The sequence below is a fragment of the Haliaeetus leucocephalus genome, unplaced genomic scaffold, assembly GCF_000737465.1.
Source record: "Haliaeetus leucocephalus isolate CR32 unplaced genomic scaffold, Haliaeetus_leucocephalus-4.0 Scaffold173, whole genome shotgun sequence".
NCBI lineage: Eukaryota > Metazoa > Chordata > Aves > Accipitriformes > Accipitridae > Haliaeetus > Haliaeetus leucocephalus.
Genome location: NW_010972609.1, coordinates 13,004,971 through 13,025,270, shown reverse-complemented (window position 1 = coordinate 13,025,270; position 20,300 = coordinate 13,004,971). Strand labels below are relative to the sequence as shown.

Sequence of the window (20,300 nt, the reverse complement as noted above, 5' to 3'; positions counted from 1 at the left end):
CGGGGCGCCTCTCCCGCTCTTCTCGGTCCACCTCAGCCACCGCCCGCGTCCCGCCAGCTCCAGCCTGACCCGAAATCCCTCCCGCCGCCGCACCGGAGTAACGCGGGGGCTCCCCTCCCGCCGACCGGCCCTGCCACCTCGTGTGGAGAACGGCAGTCTGTGACCTGTGCGGACTCCTCTGTGTTTGGGGCTCCAAATGTCTCCAGTTAACCCTTCAGCTGCTCTGGCCGTTTGCCATCACTGTCTTTCCTGCCGTCCCATCTCCTCCACATGTGTGCCGTGTACAAAGCAGAAATTCACTTACCACCCCCCAAGTTAGTATTTTCTCACATACAGACGTATGCTTCAGAATTAGCTCAGTTTGGATGGGTTACCACTGAATGTTAATATTCTGGGGGTTTTGCTTAGATTTGTTGGATGGGAAGATGCACCGTCACATCTTCAGGTCTTCTCGCCTTCATGTTATGAAAATCCCTTCTGTTTTAATTCCTCAGTTACATAGTGACTTTATCCCCATGGTAAAGTTGTAACGGTCCAACTAATGCCAGGAGGCTAAGGTGCGCATGCCGAAATGTGCCAACAGTGTGTGCCAATTCATGTTGCAGTTTAAACCTGGCTAGTTTAAGGTTAAAGTTCGGTGCTTAAGGATTTTTGAAATTAAAATGAGGTAAACTACTTAAGGTGAAAACAGGTATGAGCGTGTGTAAGTGTATGTAGTCTTACTGAAACCTCCTTAACAATTGATTTAAAACAAATGATTGCAATTTTCTTGTTTAGTCAAAAGAGCTCAAGTTAGTGTCTTAATTAGATCTTTTTTGAGTGGTTGTCAGTCTGTACGTTCGTGTTGTCTGTGTGCATAAAGGCAGTCACTTCAGCCATGGGACTTTTCATCTCCAGCAGTACCCATAAATTACACGTGCTCGTTCTCTCAGTCTTCTTGCGTGCTTTGTACATACAGTATAGGTGGTCAGAATATGCCCCAGATCTTCAGTTCTTCTCAATAACTGGCTTGAATCTGAACTTTCTTTTAACTTGCAGTGATCTAAGCTGCATTTCTTTGCATCTGCTTACCTGTAGTGGTTTGTTTGGCTTATTCTAATCACAAGTTTTTATTCTCATTTTTATTGTTTGTGTTGCTACACCTGTTAAACATTTTGGATTTGAGCCAGTAAGTCTACCCACCCACCCTGTCTAGCTCTGTGTTCCATCAGGGAAATTTTTTGGATTTTAAGGATTAGACGGAAGGAATGACAAGGTAGGCTGTGCCTGCCAATGCCAGGTGTAGTCATCTGCAAGGCAAGAAGACCACACTCTGCAAAGAGTGATTAGGGGTAAACATAACTTTGAAAACATAGCGCATAGGTCCCATAACACATAGGTCTACACACAGTGTAAAGATGCTGATGGGCGGCACATCTCATAAAGGAAGGATGTTCAGTTCCTTGCAAGTAACTTCTCTTTATGCTGAAGCAGCTTGGGGTGGGTGATGGTGGTCGGTCTGGTTCCATGAACTCACTTTTAGCTGAGATGATCTGACTGCTGGTCGCAGCTGAGTCCAGCTTTCAAACAGTTTGGGGAAGATCCTGCAGTGACTACCTTCAGTTTTCTGAATGTAGTTTTCCTATGCTCTCCCTGTAGTGAATGAAAAGTTCCTATAGGGCTTCTAAAGTTAGGCTTCAGCTCTGAACTGTCTTTGAGAGGAATCCGTGTCCTTGGGGGATGAACTGCTCCTAGCTAAGTTTGTCTTTATGAATTTCCTCCTTACAGAGCTAAAATGTGTCATTACTATGTTTTTTGTGAGTATGGCAATTAAGCTCCTCAGTCACTTTGATACTTTTTGACATTTTCCCTGAACCTTGTTATTCAGATGTCACCCATCGTTCTTTTGTAGGACTGAAATACAATGGAAGAAGAGTTGATAAGAAAATATTCTGGAAGATGGAGCACAAAAGTTCAGCAGATCTAATAATGTAGAAATGTGCTGGTATAGCCCTTCCACTCCTGGGTAGGTAGATTCAGAGTTATAGATACGTGTAGAATATAATTATTTTCAATTATTATTTATATGGAACAGCACTAGGATAGTGATGTTTAAATTCACATTCACATATATTGCACTGCTTGAGTGTGCAAAATCAAATAGAAAGGCATAGCTGTTACACCTGCTTTCTACAACTTCTGTAGTTATTGTTTGACAATGATAAAGAGCAGAAGGGAGCATTAATATGAGAGAATGTTATATTTACCACTTTAACTTCATTTTAATGTATTTAAATGTATAGAATATTATATAATGACTGTAATACTGGATTAATTTAAGTTTCAGTGTTTAAAAATTATTTCTAACAGAAGGGGAGTAAAATGCAAAAAATGTAAAAAATAACATTACTTTATAAATTAAAAAACTCAATTTTTTAGAGTAGTATCTAGCAGCATTTTTAGTCTGTTAACTTAATAGGAATTGTGGTAATCTGATACCAGTGTAACTGTACCTTTTCAATTTTTTTAAAGTTAAGCTTTTATTACAGTTTCTGTACTATTATGCCTAAAGACCTGTTCCTTAATAAAAACAAGTGTGAAATTTTAGCTTCATGGCTAAGGTTCCCTTATGGGACAAACTGAGAAGGTTTGCCTTGGGAAAAAAAAAAAAGTGCAAGAAAATGAGACTGTTAAACTCTAAATCAGCTATTATAATTGGGTCTTAGTTGTGGCTTACTGTTAAATTTAAGTCTTTTTCAGGACAACTAGAATGTACTAATGTTTATATGGCTGACTAATGGTTTGGTAATTTTGTTTTTGTTTACATTTTAAATAATGATGTGCTGGTGATATTTTAGTGAGAGGCTTTTACATTTTTTTTCCCCTTAGTTTATTGCTCACTTGGGATAAAAATGCTCTGGTTTTGCAGAAAAGAGGTACCTTAATAAACAGATATACCCCTAGCATTAAATGGCATCCATCTGCTTATGGAGTAACTTAAAAATGGAGTGATCTGACTGCTAACAAAAATGTGGGTTCTCTCAGTGGCAGACTGGTTATGTAAAGATTTCATTTATCTTTATGGAGATATTTCAGATAATTCTGAGGATGTGCAACTCATGAGCTTTATATAATTCCAGTAACACTAGTAAGTGATAAGAAAGGAGTTCTGAAAATCCTGTCGTGCTAGGATTCAATGTTATATTTGCTGTATTCTTTTGAACAACTGAGAAATATAATGATTCGCAGGAGAACAAGACAGACTGGGTTTCTAAGAAGAAACCTGTCTTTTCCAATCTGTGAGACTGTCTTAGGATATAAGCAAAACAGTAGGTAAGGATCCTGGGCAATATCGGTGTGAATTTTCCACATTTCTTTGAAATAGTGCCTCTTAAGAGACTATCCTGAAATTAACATTCAATTCACAGGAGGTGAGATTTTTTTGCATGAAGCAGAAACTGCCTACAATGCAGAAATCAGACCTCAACTAAATGACTCTCTATCAGTATAGCTAAAGCACAATAGGGAGGCACGTTGAGGTTTTTTGTTGGAAATGAACAGAGATAGACAATAAGGTGAGAGAGAGATGAGGTGAAATGACAGATAAGGTAACAAAATTGTTCACTGTCCTGTACAATTATACACTGTCTTATAACCCAGAGGTCGATGGATTGTAACCATCCTCTGCTACCATCACTATGGTGGCCGTATGCCATATCAAGGGTATTACAGTAAAAAGCACCCAGATTAATGAAGGATGAACTTTGATGAAGCCGAGGAGTGTGCAGCGATGATAGAACTGGACAAGTGCAGCGGTGATGGAACCAGAACTGGACTGGCAACATAAGGTTGAATTATTTATGGCTCGGTGGGCCCATGGCACCTCAGGCCATCAAGGAAGAGATGCAACATATAGATGGGCTCATGATTGAGGGATGGACTTGACCATAGATATTATCGCGCCCGTTATCCATGAATGTGAAATATGTGCTGCAATCAAGCAAGCCAAGTGGTTAAAGCCCCTGTGGTATGGAGAGCGATGGCTGAAATACAAATATGGGGAGGCCTGGCAGATTGTCTATATCACACTCCCACAAACCCATCAAGGCAAGCGCCATGTGCTTAAAATGGTGGAAGCAACCACCAGATGGCTGGAAACACATCCCATGCCCCATGCCACTGCCTGGAACACCATCCTGGGCCTTGAAAAGCAAGTCTTATGGTGACAGAGCACCCCAGAAAGACTTGAGTCAGACAACAGGACTCATTTCCAAAACAACCTCATAGACACCTGGCCCAAAGAGCATGGCATTGAGTGGGTGTATCATATCCCCTATCATGCACCAGCCTCTGGGAAAGTTGAACAATATGGTGAACTGTTAAAGACTATGCTGAGAGCAATGGGGGTGGGACCTTTGAACACTGGGATACCCATTTAGCAAAGGCCAGTTGGTTAGTCAACCAAGGATCTACCAATTGAGCTGGCCCTGCCTAATCAGAACATTTACGTATCGTAGAAGGGGATAAAGTCTCTGTAGTGCACATAAAAAATATGCTAGGGAAAGCAGTCTGGGTTATGCCTGTCTCAGGCAAAGGCAAATCCATCTGCAGGATTGCTTTTGCTCAGGGACCTGGGTGCACTTGGTGGGTAATGTGGGAGGATGGGGAAGTCCAATGTGTGCTTCAAGGGGATTTACTTTTGGGTGAAAATAGCCAATGAATTAAATTGTATGATGTGCTATATAACACTGTATATAATTACTTCTGACTTTTCTATATATATTTCTGCTTCTATCGTGAGCTCCAGTCTGTGGATGGGAACCATCTATGGGGGAGGAAGATAGGTGAACACCAGCTCTATTACAGGAAATACTAAAAAAACTACCTTAATGAAGATTTTCTATTCCAGTCCAATTCCAAGTTTTGAATCTTGGCAATCTGTATTATAAAAACTTTTGGGCAGACAACAGCTTAGGAAAACTAAGTATGGGAAAGCTGAGGATTAACTAGATCTTGCAGAAGCAGTTTCATGTTTGAAGAACCTGATGTAGAATCTTCAAAATTATTTTTTTTTAAATTTTTTTTTTTGAGCTCTCTGTGTAGAGTTAGGGTAGATGACAGTAGAACTAGGTCTGACAGCCAAAAGAATTTTTTTGTTGTGTAATGTGGTAAGGATGTCTTTGGTGTGCGGTAACCGACTAAGCTGCAGTAATAAAACTATCACATGCTGACCAAGATATTGGACAGCCCTGGCCTGGAAGCCATGGATTCAGAGTTGAATCTTCCCCTGTTATAGTCCTGGCTCCACCCAAGACTAAGTGCCTTTGGCAAATTATCTCACCTTTCTGCTTTATCTGTGAAATTAGGATAATATATCTACATGCCAGCATTAAGAATTAATTAAGGGTTGCACAGTGTGTGTTCAAAGCAATGTATAAGTGCTAAATATTAGCTATAGTGTAATTGGACTACTGTAATTTATAATATGCTAACTGACATTGGCATATAAAATAGGATCAACCTCTTCTCAAGTGCTGTAGAATTTTTAATTGTTACTAATGAACTTCTGATACTCAAAGTAGCTATCACCGTGAGACAGGGAATGCTGCCAGTATCTGTCTGTAGGAAAGCTTAACAAGGAAACAACTGATTTTTTTTTTAGCTTGAAATAAAAAAAAAAAAAGTATGTAAGTACACATACACCCTACTTTAAGTGCACAGTTTAGATTAAATTTGTTTTAGGCAGAAAGCTTTATTTCTTTTTAAATGGAAACAGGACATTACCCTAGCATTTCAAAACTGTTTCATCTCTTTCAGCATATTTTAAGCTGAGAATGCTTCCTGTTTTCTGACCAGCTTCGCTTAGTAGTTGTCACTGCAATATATAGAGGTTGCCACAGAGAAGAGTGGAAAATATTCTGTATATCACTGGAGGTGGGGAAAGAAATTTTTTTATTGAAATCTGACTTATGCAACATACTTATTCAGTGTGTTTTAGTGGCCCGAAGTCTGCCAAAAGTTCAATTCCAAGCTCTTGCTAAGTTTTGCTTTAAGGGGTTGGGAAGAAGGAGAGACAAGTTAAGAGCAAACAAAGAGATATCAACAGAAGGATTGCTGAGAAGGGAGCATCAGTTGAGGGAAGGCAGTCATAGCTGTTAACATTTAAAAAGCCCTTTCAAGGACTAACAAAATAAAGGATAGAGATGTCCTCATCCTGAAATGGCTTTTATATTTCTGAACCTGTTATAAAAGCTTTTCTTAGAACACTTCCCCTCTAAAAACAAAATAGTTTCTATCGTAAACAAGGCAGGCAGCACATCAATACAAAGACTATCTTCACTTACTTTTATTTCTGGGCTAGCAGAACAGGCCATTATTCAATACCACAGAAAAAAGAATTGTTGCCCCAGTTTAACAAATGAAGAAAACAAAGAATGGAGAAATGATGTCCTTGAATCCAGCACTGTGCAGGCTTCCAGTACCATTGCATGTATTAGGCTTTGTCCTCAATACAAAGATTTTAAAAATCCTCATTTTTAACATCGTAAAAGGTATGTTAGGACACCTTTCTCTAGGTACAGTCCTAGTGGAAGCAGGACCCAGGTAGTTTTTGTATCAGTGTAGCCAGTCAAGGCCAACCATATATCTCTTACTTGGAGTTGATGTGAACCAGCTACATCAAAATAAGGAAATATAGCGCTTTGCTTCCTCTAAGATTTTACATCATATTAGACTGACTAGGCCTCTTCATTTACCACTGTACATGGTACAGTGCTAGAATATTGTACCTGAGTAAAAATCATTTTTATTGCTATGAAGATATAGCTTTATATATATTTCACTTCTTTTCCTTCTTTTTCTTTTGTGCTTGCTAACACATAAAAGCACCAATAAAGACGTTTCACAGAAAGTATCTGCCAAATTCAATTATTCTACTGCGAGTCTGAATGATGAGACAAAATCTTCAGTATTATCAAAATGAATTGTGTTTGTTTAGAGTGAAAACTCAGTAGTTTCTTCCTTTGGTGTATCTCCTTTTTCATCCATCTCTAGTAAAGCAGAATACTTAAATGAAAAGGGAATCTAACATTTCCATCTGTTTCTCTTAGGGAATTTAATTTATTGGGTAATTTGAAAATGGCATGGACAAACCACTCCTTAACATACTTCAGTGAATAACTCTCTGCTGAAAAAGGTTGAACAAAATTAACATTGTCCTTTTTGAGTAATGCGGTGCTGTGAAAGCCAAAGTCTCTGAAGTCAGTTGGAAGTTGTCTGTATAGAGAATTTGTCTCTTCATATAATTATTCCTGTTCCCGACACCTTTGAATCTTTTACTGGTTGGGCAAAGAGAAATTAGAAGGAAATGTAATTGATACGGGAAAAACAGTGTCTCTGTGTGTTCTCCTTTCCAATCCTCTACGATTGTATTAGTTGCTCCTCCCTAGGGACTTCAGTAACATTTGTGGAAGTGGTCAGTGGAAAGGAATAAGAAATAACACCAGATATGTTTACACTGCTGCTTTTCACATCATCCAAAATGCTTTGAGAAAGGTGTGAAGAAAATGGGTGTGTTAAAACTCTGATATATCTGCATAGCTCCAAAGTCACTCCTTTTGGAAAAGAAATGTTTCTGCTTAACTTTCATCAGTGGAGCACATAGACTTTTAATATGCATCCAATGTCCAAATAAACTTTGAAGACTGCTGGAGATTTTTCTTTTCTGACAGTATCTGCATCCCCATGACAGAGCTGTATCACAGTACTGTCTGCTGCCACTGCATCAGAAAGTTTTTCCTACTGCAAAAAAAATTTCATTAATTTGTGTCCTGACAGTATATGTTCCAAATATGTGATCATTCATTACCCGTCTTATTTACAGGAGCCTATAGGAAGATGAATCGGGTCCATTATAGCCAGTTTGTATGTGTTCTGGTGACTTGTGGTACTTAAAACGTAGGCAGCATGTCTACTTGGCAATGCTGATTTTTGCTCATTTTAGCTACTGGAAGATCTTTACTATACAAAAGGACATGCAAATACATGTTTGCTTTGTCCAGGTACTGGGCTCATGGATTATTAATTGTGTATCAGTCACAGCCTATTGGCTTTGAGTGACTGCAATAAACACAAAAATAAAAGGGAAATTTATTACCCTCTTTTACCTGTTTAACACCAACATCTTATTTCTTACATCAGATCTTTAAAATTAATGTAGTGATCTTTTCAAGGTATACACTATGTTAAAAATCTATAAACTATCTGACGACTTTGCCAAGAACCTACCGTGCACTCTACCTATACTGCAGTTGATTTTACCATTTTGGTATTCATTTTCTTATAATAAATGACATTAAGTTGCAGGTGCAGAACTGCAGCAACTTATGTACATTTTGACTTTGAGCATAGAAATTTGTAGCCCAAGCATCAGGATATTTTTAATAGTCTGAAATAATAAATTTTAAATAAATTAAAGTAGGCATGAAAGATCATGTCCTCTTGTGATATTTATGATATGCCTGAGACTGTCATGGAATTGTGGTATCCTGCCTAGAGGCAGGACAGTGTTCTTAACATTAGGACAGTGGTTGTGACATATAGGCACAGTGTGCCAGGAAGAAAAATATGCTTTTCTACTGACTTTATGCCACTTTCCTTGTTTTTCTGGTGCCTGTTTTAACAGGTGCCTTTTTCTATTTTAAATAATGCATTATTTCTAAAGCATTTGGGATCCAAAGTGGGAAGGCTTAGTATAAATGCCATGTGTAATGCTGTTAATTTACTAGGAGTAAGTTCTGTACAAAAGACTGAAGCCTTTGTTTGAATGAAAAGCTGAGAAAAGCAAATGTAAGGCTGTATGCTGTCCCTAAATAGTTTAGCAAGTGTCTAGGGTGCGATACTGATAAATGTTCCTGTATATGGCATTGTTAAAACTGGTATGTGTATCATACAAATCGTATCATGTATATCATAGAAACATAGAATTATGTAGATTGGAAAGGACCGCCAGGGGTCATCTAGTCCTACCTCTTGCTCGATGCAGGTCCAATTAGAGCAGGTTGCACAGGGCCATCTCCAGTCAAGTTGGAGTATCTCCAAGGATGGTGATGCCACAGTGTTCCTTGGCAACCTGGCCCAGTGTTTGACCACCCTCAAGGTAATTTTTTTCTTTATATTGAATTGGAATGTCCCATATTTCGGCTTGTGTCCGTCACCTCTTGTCATGTCACTGCACAGCTCCGCGAGGAGCCTTGTTTCATCTTCCCTACACCCTCTTATTAGGCAGTTGCAGGCAGCAAAAAGCTCTCACCTTCACCTGCTGTTCCCCAGGCTGTGCAAACCCAGCTCTCTCAACTTCTTGTATATTGTGCTGCAGCCTCCTAGTTGTCTTGGTGTCTCTGCCAGACTTCCTCCACTGTTTCAATATCTGTCTTGTACTGGGAAGACCAGAGCTGGAGATATTGCTCCTGATGCAGTCTCACAAGTGCCAGAAAGAGGGAAATTATCAGATCCCTCAATCTGCCGGCAATGCTCCTGTTAAAACAGCCCAGGGTGCTGTTGGCCGCCTTTGCTGCCAGGGCACGCTGCTGGCTCATGATCAACTTGTTGTCCACAGGGACCTATATTTTTTTTCTTGCAAATAGGCTTTCTAGCCAGTTGGCCCCCAGCCTGTACTGTTGCATGGGGTTATTCCATCTCAGATGCAGGACACTGCATCTTAATGTATTGAATTGTAATTATAGAATTCAATGTATTGAGTCATAATTTTGTGCTAGTAAGAATTAATAGCTTTGAGTTTGTTGTTTGGGAATAGCAGTGGCATGCCTTCTGAATAGCCTAAATAATGCAGAATTATGCATAATATGACTCTCATTTTTTGATAGTTAGTTTAACAAAATCACCTAAAGTTGATGATCTATTAGGTGTATCCTGAGATAAATAAATTACAGAAATCATAGTAAATTACAAAAGAAGGGATAGTGAATTGTTTCCTGAAAGCAGATAATTTTTTTAGACTAGCAATGCTTCATTTTTGTTTTGTACATTTATAAATAAAGTAGGCTATGCTAATTTGGAAGCAAAACCAACACTACTTTGTGGCTATTATATTTATTGACCGACTGAATATTTAACTTTTCTTGTTAGATTAATTTAGTGTGGAATATTTTCATTAATGAAAGACTTCAAAATATACTTTATTCTGAGGGCATTGAAACACCATTTGATATTATCCAGTGTTGTCATTGTATGTTGAATGGTTTTTATATAATGGTTGTTCATGAGTAGTGTATTTTCACATGTATGTAAATTTTCAAACTAAAAGCTAACTTAACTTTTTATATCGTATGTCAATTTTTATAATAAAATATTTTATTATAATTTAAGGATTTTAGAATTATATGAGCAATTTGGTGGTTGATAACAAGTGGTTTTGGTTGGAGTTTTTTGACAGTCATAATAAAGGTAGTTCTCTTTGTGTTGTTAGCAAACCCCCTTAGAGGTAACGCAAATCTTTACTTATGCCTTTTCCCTACTGTTAATTCATTTGCCCTTTTTAAGAATCTTGGAATTTGTTAGAAATGAGTCTGGGAGGATGAATTCAACAGATCTCTGTCCATGGTCTGTTGCGGCTTTCTCAAAAGGGCTGTATGTCCGCAACGTTAGGAAAATTTGGCGTATTGTAAATTAAACCTCAGTGCTGAAGACCTTCAGCTAGGAGACGTTATACGGAAAACCAGCATTTCTGGTGCTGCCTATGATTTTCAGCTGATGAGCCCCTTTGCTAATGAAGCATGCAATCCTAATTTGGCATGGGTCAGGGGTAGGACGATCTTCTTGCAGGTGAAATGTCATTTGCCACATTTTGCAGAGTATTAGTCTGAACCTATATTTGGTTGGCACCTGTGCTCCGAAACTGGCATCCCACCTTGTGAGAAGGCAGAATGCCACTCTGACAGATGGGGAGGAATGCAAGCATGCCAGCAAACCAGTGTATGCATCAAGGGGTCACATTTCTCTCCAGGAATGTTGAAATACCGGTACATGCAGAGCTTCTGTATCTGAGGCACACGTGTTTCTTGGCAATGACCAAAGTTCCTGCTGAATATCTTGGCACAGTGCGTAAGGAAGCTTAGTGAATTTTCATGGCTTTCATAGGGTTTCTACACCATGGGAGCCTACATATAATTTCTGCTAAGAATGGCCCTATGAATATAAACAGAAGAGGGAATATATTTTGCAAATTATTCTTTCTTATTAATAGATTAAGAACTGTTAAAATGCCATCATAGCTTTCATGGATAATGATTCTTTTGATTAGTTAATGGTTGGTTTATCCTGGTCTGAGAGCAATAGAACGTGTGGTTTGGCAATCAACCCAAAATGTGAATATCACAGCTTAAACTTCTACCATTTCTTTTTTGTACTTTATTTTATTTTAACTTAAAAGTAAATTCTGGAATCCCATCGCACTTTTGTACTTCATCAAGAAATTAGTTTTTTTCTGTGTTCCCCAAAATGATATAATGTATTAAAATTAACTCTGGGGCATTCCTTTCTTTTGCTGAAAGTAATTCTGAATGGTTTATTTCAGTGTTTTTACTTTTTTGCCTCCAGAATTACTGTAAAGCTTTTCTATTTCATCCATTACAGCACAGTGTTTTTCACATTTGAATAGCTGCATCAACATGAATCCTTTATAAGGACCTTAAAAACAAACTTTGCCAAGTCCCAGAATACAGAAGCTAATTCACATCCCAATACTCAGCTGCCTCATGAATAAAGGAGAGTCTGTGCCTGACACTTTGAAGCTGTAGCTGTTAAACCATACAGACTATTTACCTCAATAAATCATTATAAGAAACTAAGGTACAATTATACCCACAGAGAAATAGAATTCAAAACACTGATTTATGTGGTTCGGTGCCTGTTCCCTTTTCCATCATGTTTTGAATTTTATGCATGTTTGTCATCTTTGGCTGCTTCCATGTATCTTTAAACTAATGGGTCTTGCTTTTTTAACATTCCTCATTAGGTTTGTTATTTTACTTTGACATACAGACATGATTTGCACGCTGTACGAAGTTTTGCATTTAAAATTAACTATCTAATTTCTTATGCTATAGGCCAAAAATGGAAAATGTGAGTAATTTGTTTAAACTAACATTCACCCTTCTCTGGTTAATTTGTGACCATCTAAGCTGAAATTCCGTATTAGTTAAGAATTTTTTTGGTGCTTATTTGTGGGATCTGAAGAGAGACCACTATACAAAGGAATCTATCATTGTGCTTTTCAGAATGTGCCTGCTTATCTAGAGGGTTATCATAAAGAGATGGAAGCCATATGAACTTAAATTTGGAGTTAGTTCCTCAATTTCTTTATTCCTTGAAGAGGCAAAATGAATCTAAAAGATAAAAATTAAATAAAATGAAAGCGCTGGCTCAGAGGAAGGAATGGCACTGAAACTGACAAATAATTCCATATGAAATGGTAGAAGTAAGGTAAATATATCTAGCAAGTGAAGTCCGAGAGCAGTCACAGACTCTGTTAGGCCACCCAAGCCTTTAAGAGCATGCAGTGTTGTCCTGTAGAGCAACAGGGTGAGGAGTGATTTAATAGCCAATAAATGTTCCTTAATAAAACTTCAGAAAGTTACACAATATTTAAAAGGAGATTTTAAATATGAACAATAGTAAATATGCCACAGTTCCAAATGCTTTATGCCTTGCTAATAACTTTCAGTGCTGATGTGTAGGTGGATCTAAACAGTCCTGAGTGAGGGTGTATCATGCAACCTGCCTGATCCCAGTGGTTTGGATTAGAGTAGCACTTGTCTGCAGTATCGAGAGGGAGTTATAAATCCATCGTTATTTCTGAAGTGATTTATAACATGAAAGTTTTTAGACTGTGTGTAACATTCAGGTACCTAGTTAAAAAAAAAAGTATCTGTTGAAGACGGGTTTGGCCATTTCTGATTATTTTTGCTTTACAGTGGATAACAGACATTTGAGTGAGAAGCCTAAATCTCATCTGTAAGTCTATCTGTATTTTCATTATCGTACACTGAATTTCATAAGGTATTCAATTCATATATGAATATGCATATATACTCTGTATATAATACATGAGTAACAGCACGCAATCTTTTGCATGCACTCTGTCAGTTGCATATATACCTAACTCTTACACTTCAGTGTGTTTTTGCCTCTCTGAATCTACAGGTATTTTGTGAGGAAATAATATTATACCTAAAAATTTCCATATGCAAACAATTTCATTTTTCCAAAATTGAAAACTTATAAAGGATATTCCATAACCTGTTGCCTAGTATTCCAGGAGTCCATAACATACTGCTTTTACAGTCTGATAGCATTTAAAATGTTTCTGTCATTATATCCATGTAGTTGATAATGTTTTTATGCTACTGAAATAGAGGATTGCTTAGAAGTATTGATGATGGTGGAATTTAACAAATCTGTGGATATAGCATTCTACTACCAGCCATTGTGATAGTGCAATGTGAGACCTCTTGTATTATCCATAGAGGGACAAAGTTTAGGAATCTGGGAGCAGAAAAGCAGGACAACCACTTACCTCCAGAAAAAATAGATATATTTATGTTCATTATCAAGTGTATTTCAATCTCGTTTCTGATAGAAACACATCTGCAATATCTGTGCCAGTCTGTATCTCAGAAAATGTTGGCTGATTTCAATAGAATTTGACAGCGGGGCAGTGTCTGAAAAGTTTCAAGTTTTTATAAGCTTCAGAAAAACTGGTGACTAGATAGGGAAAGAGTCATCCAAAGTGTTCCTCTGCGCAGCTAAGACTGCAGAGTGAATGCAGCACTATCTATAGCCAGCCAGCCAGCTTGTCTTCATTTCTGTATGAATCATGTGCTGCGTCTTGCCCAGCTCCTAGCTGCGTTCCCTGGTGAAGTGCTAAAGGGAGCCAGAGCTCGTGGTGTTACCCATGGTCAGGGGAAAGTGGAGGGAGAGGCCACAGGACATATGTGCAGCAAAGAGCAACTATTGTGGTTGGACCCACATGAGTGTGATACAGCACAAATCAGCTGGTAGCCACACTGAACATTTCCATTGCTAACAGAGCAATTTGTTCATTAAAACCATTTATATCTATTGAAATTCCATTAATGAAACTACATATTCTAGGGCTTTGTAATACCTAAATTTTATTTTTCCTCTGTTCTTAGTGCCCTAGAATGGAGATCCCTGCTCAATTATAAAAATAGCAATGTCATCAATGATTAAAGTTTCTTATTAGGTATTTCCATTAGGAAAATTTCAAATTATTAATGTTTCACATTGTTTTTATAGTTCAGTGCCAGTGCTACCATATAGCAAAGAGCCATTATATTTTGCAAAAGTACTGAAAAATCTCATCCTAAGTTGAAAGCATTCTTGGACATTTTCAACACTTTCTGAAATTTCAAGTATTTACTAGGATTTGTTGGCTCAGGTGACCTTGCATCTTCAGTCTTTCAATTTTCTAAGCAACAAATATAAATACATCCTGAATTCTATTTAAAAGCATCCAAAGTTAAGGATTGTTTGCAGTGAAAATTGAAACACCTTCTCAGTTATTGGGTTGCCACAGAAACTCATAAAGCTGGTTCTACCAGTACTCATGCCATTTTCTCTTCTGGTAGAGACTGACTATTATATCTGGAACTTTCCATCAGCCCTACAATAGTACACATCAAGAATAAGAGTATTTTAATTCCTAGTGAAGTCTCTTACCAAAATTTCTAAGGACCATTTACTCTTTCAGATGTGTGTTCTGTTAACATGGGTTCTAGAGCAGTCTAAGTATTTTGGCTATGCATTATGTTTTACTGAAATAATTGTGCAAGTGTAACCTGGATGTGGATGCAACTGTAATAGTATAAAGTAGTATAAAAGGTCCATCTTCCCTAACAAGAGGAACTTCACATGTAAAAAGCAACCTTATGATCCCATCACAGTACAGGGCTTAAGCTGATTAAATTAAATGTGTAATTAAGCATAACTTTTGTATGTAGACAATTCTTAAGCTTTGCATGAACACAGACCAAGAATAAACTTGCTTAGTTTACAAAACAGACTGTTAGTTGCAGCCAACCACGCAAATAGGGAGAACAATTTTTAAATAAACTTAATGAGTTAATGATGCGACTCTGTATGTGTTAAGGAGGGCAAGATATGTCCGGGGAAAGCACTGTGAATGTTAATCTTAGGCACCTGAACCAATTTGTTGAGGTTACCTAGCATGATTTTTTTGTGGCTAGTTTGCAAAAGTAGTAACAGTAAGGAAGTACAATTTTCTGCAGGTTTTTCTAAGCTTTTCTGCTATTAGCAGATGCCTTTCACTCACCGAAACTTCAAGTTCAAACAAAGGTTCTTTAATTTTAGCAATGATTCTTCAGAACATCCAGGGATTATGTATAATAGAATGTGCGTATAGCATGAGCAAACAAGGCATCAATAATAACCTTCTAGCATGGTTTTATCTGGATGTACTGAATTACAAGGAAAACAGTTTTGGATTTTTTCCTAAGTCTCATGGATCACAGATTGCGTGTTTGAAAGTGAAAAGGGAGAAGCCAGACAAAGGAAAAGAAACAACATAAAAAGCCTTAAGTTTGCATGAGTTACACTATGCTGAAATCCTGACCTCAAATCAATATGAAATCCTTTATCTGACACATATTGAGGGATTATAGACTCAACGTTTTAGAGGATGTGTTTGAACAGCATTGATATCAAAACCTTCTGAAAACTCCAGGTGGATTATGAACTGTGTACTGTTTATATCTGTAAGTATAAGCAGCTGAAGAGTTGTTTCAGTCTATCTATGCTACAGTTTTGCAAGTATGCTACGTTTATTTCTTAGGAAATAATTATTAAGGAGCAGGGGGTTGTTTATATTGGTTGAGTGGTTAAGGCATAAGGACTCAAGAGGTCAGAGTTTTTCTTGCAGTTATGCTACGGCCATTCTTTGTGAATGGGGTAAATCAAGTCCTTCTTCTATATCTGTTTCTCTGTAGGTACAGTGGAGATGGTATACTGGCAGCACTTGATGGGACATTACAAGATTTGTTTTATTATTTTTGAAAGGTGCATGCAATTACTTTTAAAGATACAATATGGCTGCTTTAGGTGTTGGGATTTGAAAAATATTTCATAATGGGCAATGCTGCTCTTCCAAAAAGGTGGTATCTTTCAGTAATCTGTGCTTAGTGAGTCTGAGAACCACACTGATGGCATGCTGCTTAAGTAGTTATATTTTAGATATACCAATATAGGCTGACCTCTGCATTTTAAACTGTTTAAACAAATTTATTTTGCTGTGAAGAGTGTTAAAGATGCTGAACACTTCAATGCAATAGCCATTTATTTGGGTGTTTTGTGAGCTAAGTAACATGTTTTAGGATATTTGGGAAAGTGTTTATTGGATAAGCTCTTACCATATATTCTGAGATTTAAGAAGGGGAATAGATCCAAATGTGTACTAATGACAAAAAAAAAAAAAAAAAAAAAAAAAAGAAAAAGAGAAGGGAAGGAAAATTACTGTAATGAACAAGCCAGTGGACTATGTTACAATGTTATAAACTCAGGGAAAAGCTGTAATATTTGATTTAGGAGATACCCATTCAAGAAAGCGTTTTGGAGTCTGCACAGTGTCCTGCCAATTATTATAACAGTTTCAACCCTCTGTTTCCTGCTGATGGCCAGCTTTCCTTAAACATGGAGAAATGTGGGGGACCTGGACTTTTAAAACGGAATTTAGATAACGAATGTCTATTATCTCCTTGATATTGAGGAGGGAAATGTTTCACACATTGAAAAAAACCTGTGTGATATACTTATAGAAGGATGCTTATAATATTGCTAAAATTAGTCTTCTGTTAATTTTCATGTCAGATGCAGTAATGAAGAGACTTATCAGTGGCAGCAATCTAGTCAATACAAATCAGGTGAACTGTGAACTAGTGAAAGTAAAAAAGGACAGCACTGGATCTGCTGTTATAATATTCCTTCTGTTTGACAAGTCTATGCATTTTATTTCATATATGTACTTTCTGGTTTTAAATTACCATTCAGAGTGTTCTCCTTGAGCACCACTGAGAAATAGGACATGTAGTTCTGTTTTACAGTCCTGGCATGTGGGGGTTTTGTTTGTTTATTTTTTTTTAAGTTTTAAATCTAGGTTTCATCATTTTTTTGCCAGGATAAGTGAAAACTTTCTGTATTAAGGACTGACAAAGTTCAAACACATTTCACTTGTGATCAGGCTTTAGCAAGTAAATTTTTAGCATACCCAAGGCTGTGTAAGGGGAACTTATTTGGAACTGCTTATTGTTCTGGCTGGTGCCCTTAGGCAACAACAGTAACAACAAAAAAATCTCTGCTGGACAAAACAAAGAACAAAACATATGGTCTGGTGATAGATAAATTACAACAGTGGGGAAATATGCCTGCAGAAATACAGCAGAAGAATAAGGATAGGTTATAGCTAAAATAAAATCTTACCTTTGGTTGAAAGATTGTTCTGAATTTACCTGTCAGGGAAAGTAGGTACAGCGCTCCAGAATTCTTTCAGGGCTTCAGTGGCTGTAGTACTATATGGAGCTCAACAGAATAAATCGTTTATCTTGTTCAACTTGTCTGCTAAACAGCATTGCTGTAATTTTAAACTACCAGTTAGTGAATAGCTGGCCTTAACAGCAGTTTGATGACTGTAACGGTGATACCTGTGCACATTTGAAGCAGAACAAAGATGTTGGTCAAAGATTACAACACAGAGGTGAGATGGGAAGCTTTGTCTGAAGTCATGTTAAAGCACGGAGCTGGATCTTGGAGTGGGCTTTGATTTCCTTATTTCCATGAGCGTTTTGACCTTCTCTGAGAATACATCTGTACTACTAATCGGTTTTGCTTTGAGTGCCACAAAACTAGTAGCTTCTGTCATGGAGGCAAGGATTAGGATTAGAGAAATAGCAAATGAAAGCGAGCATTACACAGTCTGACATAGGAAGAGGTGTGTCAGAAAGACCATAAAGAACCCAACGGGGTTTTTTTGCTGTGCTGGGCCCTCTTAGCTCTTTTTATGACAGGCAATAATTTCACTCCTAAGTGCTAGAATGCTGTGAGATGTTTTTACTTATGCAGGTATTTTTGAGATTATAAATGTTAAACAAAAAGATATATCCATTATTCAGAAAGTAGGAAAATGTTCAGTTTATATTATTGGAAATCTGCTGAGCAAAGGTTTTTCTTTAAAAAATATTTATAGTAAAACTCATGACTCTGCATTTTCCTAAGAAAAGTCTGAATTAACAGCTCACTAACAGGTAATGAGTGTGGTCCAGCAAGGTATTTTTTTCTTCTTTCAAAATGTTTTGATTTCTTCAGGAAGTATACATATCAATGTGTCTATATAATATATATGTATTTGTCTTCCTGTGTCTCCATGCATATAAATATACATATATACATACATATATATAACCAGTTAAGAATGTAAATGTGTATGTACTCTAACACAATTATTATAATTCAGTGGGATTATATTTCTTGTTAGGTGAATGTGTGAACTAAAAATTAGGAATGCAATGAGGACATGGGATTAATGCTAGCAATTCATTTCCCTTGTCATAATTATGTGATTCCCATTTTAAGATGTCAAAGGGAACTTTCAGATTATATTTCCTTCCTTTGCTCACTGGATGAAAATTTGTTACTTTAAGTTTTCTTCCATACACACTGAGTGAAATAAAGCTATTAGTAGCAATTAAGAGACAAGCTCACATTGCCATCTTGACAGGTGATGCTTGGGACTTCCTGCTTAACCTATTAATGATCAGATTTTAATTTGAAGAAGAGAGTAAAGGTCCTAAATATCTTGTTTAACTCACTCTGAGTTTTAATAAGGCCTAAGACCTCCAGAAAGGCAAGCAAAGCCATATGTATGCAGAGAGGAATTCTTTTGTGTTAGAGGACAATGTGAGATCTGGTGTAATTTCTGGCTCTGCCATGGTCTTCCTCTGTGACCATGAGCCATTTGCTTACTTTCTCTTTGCCCCACATTCCATACTTGTATTTAGGCACTACATTCTTTCCTTGCACCTTCTGTTTCTCTTGTCTTTTAAACTTAAGACTATTAAGGACAGAATCTGCCTTTTACTGTGTGTCTTCTGTCTAGATGAGTAGTGCCTGGTAGAATGGGATGCAGTTGTGGATTGGGGTTTCTAGTCTTTGGTCATTTTGTAACACAGCTAAAAATGACTACATTTATTATGTTGAGGCCATAAAAACGGATTCCGAATGTTGAACTCTTGAGCAGTTAAACAGAGATAACATAATCTTTTAGATACATAATGAAATTCACATACAGGCAAAGGCTATTTTTTATTGTTGATGGTGGTTTTGTTGTTTGTAACATTTTTATTCTTGGATAGCAATATAATTTCATTTTGTTTTCAGTGAAACTAATATTCACAATAGTATTAAAAGAACAATTATTTTTTAAGTACTTCTTGTTGGTGAAAAAAGATAAGGAATTCTAAATTTAAGGTTACTGATAACTGATTTGGAAGTGTGTGATAATATATTGAAGGAAATTAAAGCTGCAACAGGAAAGGCAAATATTTTTGTATAATTTTTTTTTGCAATCCACTTTAATGAAGTCTCTGTGTGCACTAGATACTTGGAAGCAAGGGAGAAAGTCATTGATAGTGAAATTGTTTACCTGAATTATAGACCACCTTTCCAACTTCAGTTCATAAACTTCTGGTCAGAAAAATTACTTGAAAATGTTTTTCTTGGTAAAGACTAATATAATAAGATACAGTGCCTAGTGGAATTATGTATATCTGTTATTTTTTTATGTTATGAGTAGCAGATTGCAACCATAACAGTTTCCATTTTGAAGTACAACTTTTCAACATGTAAATAGGCAGCTACTGTATTTTTAAAATTACTTTAGAATTGTAAGATACCAAAAGACAACGTTTAACTATGTGTAATTTAATTAAGAATTCTCAACTTCAAATGTTCAAACTTATAATTCCTGAGAAATGTGCAGAGTATATGTATACTTGAAAATATTTTTAATAGTTGTGCAGGAAAAGTTATTTATGCTTAGTATAGGACAGCATGCCTGAAAAATTAACCTTCAGTGCAGAACAGTTTTAAGTTTACACACTGCCTATAAGCAACCTAGTTCATATTCTTGCATTGTAATTAGTTGATTTGTAATCCTGGTGACAATTTAGGATGGAGGAATTTGTTTGGATTTCTCCTTGTTGTCTAGGGATTTA

At 37.0% G+C, this 20,300-nt stretch overlaps 1 protein-coding gene across 1 annotated transcript in view; it reads right to left on the bottom strand.

The window, feature by feature from the left end:
• The window catches only part of LOC104829598 (chromosome unknown open reading frame, human C11orf58), a 39,556-nt gene that overhangs the window by 6,691 nt on the left and 12,565 nt on the right, over positions 1 to 20,300 (bottom strand). The window lies entirely within an intron of this gene.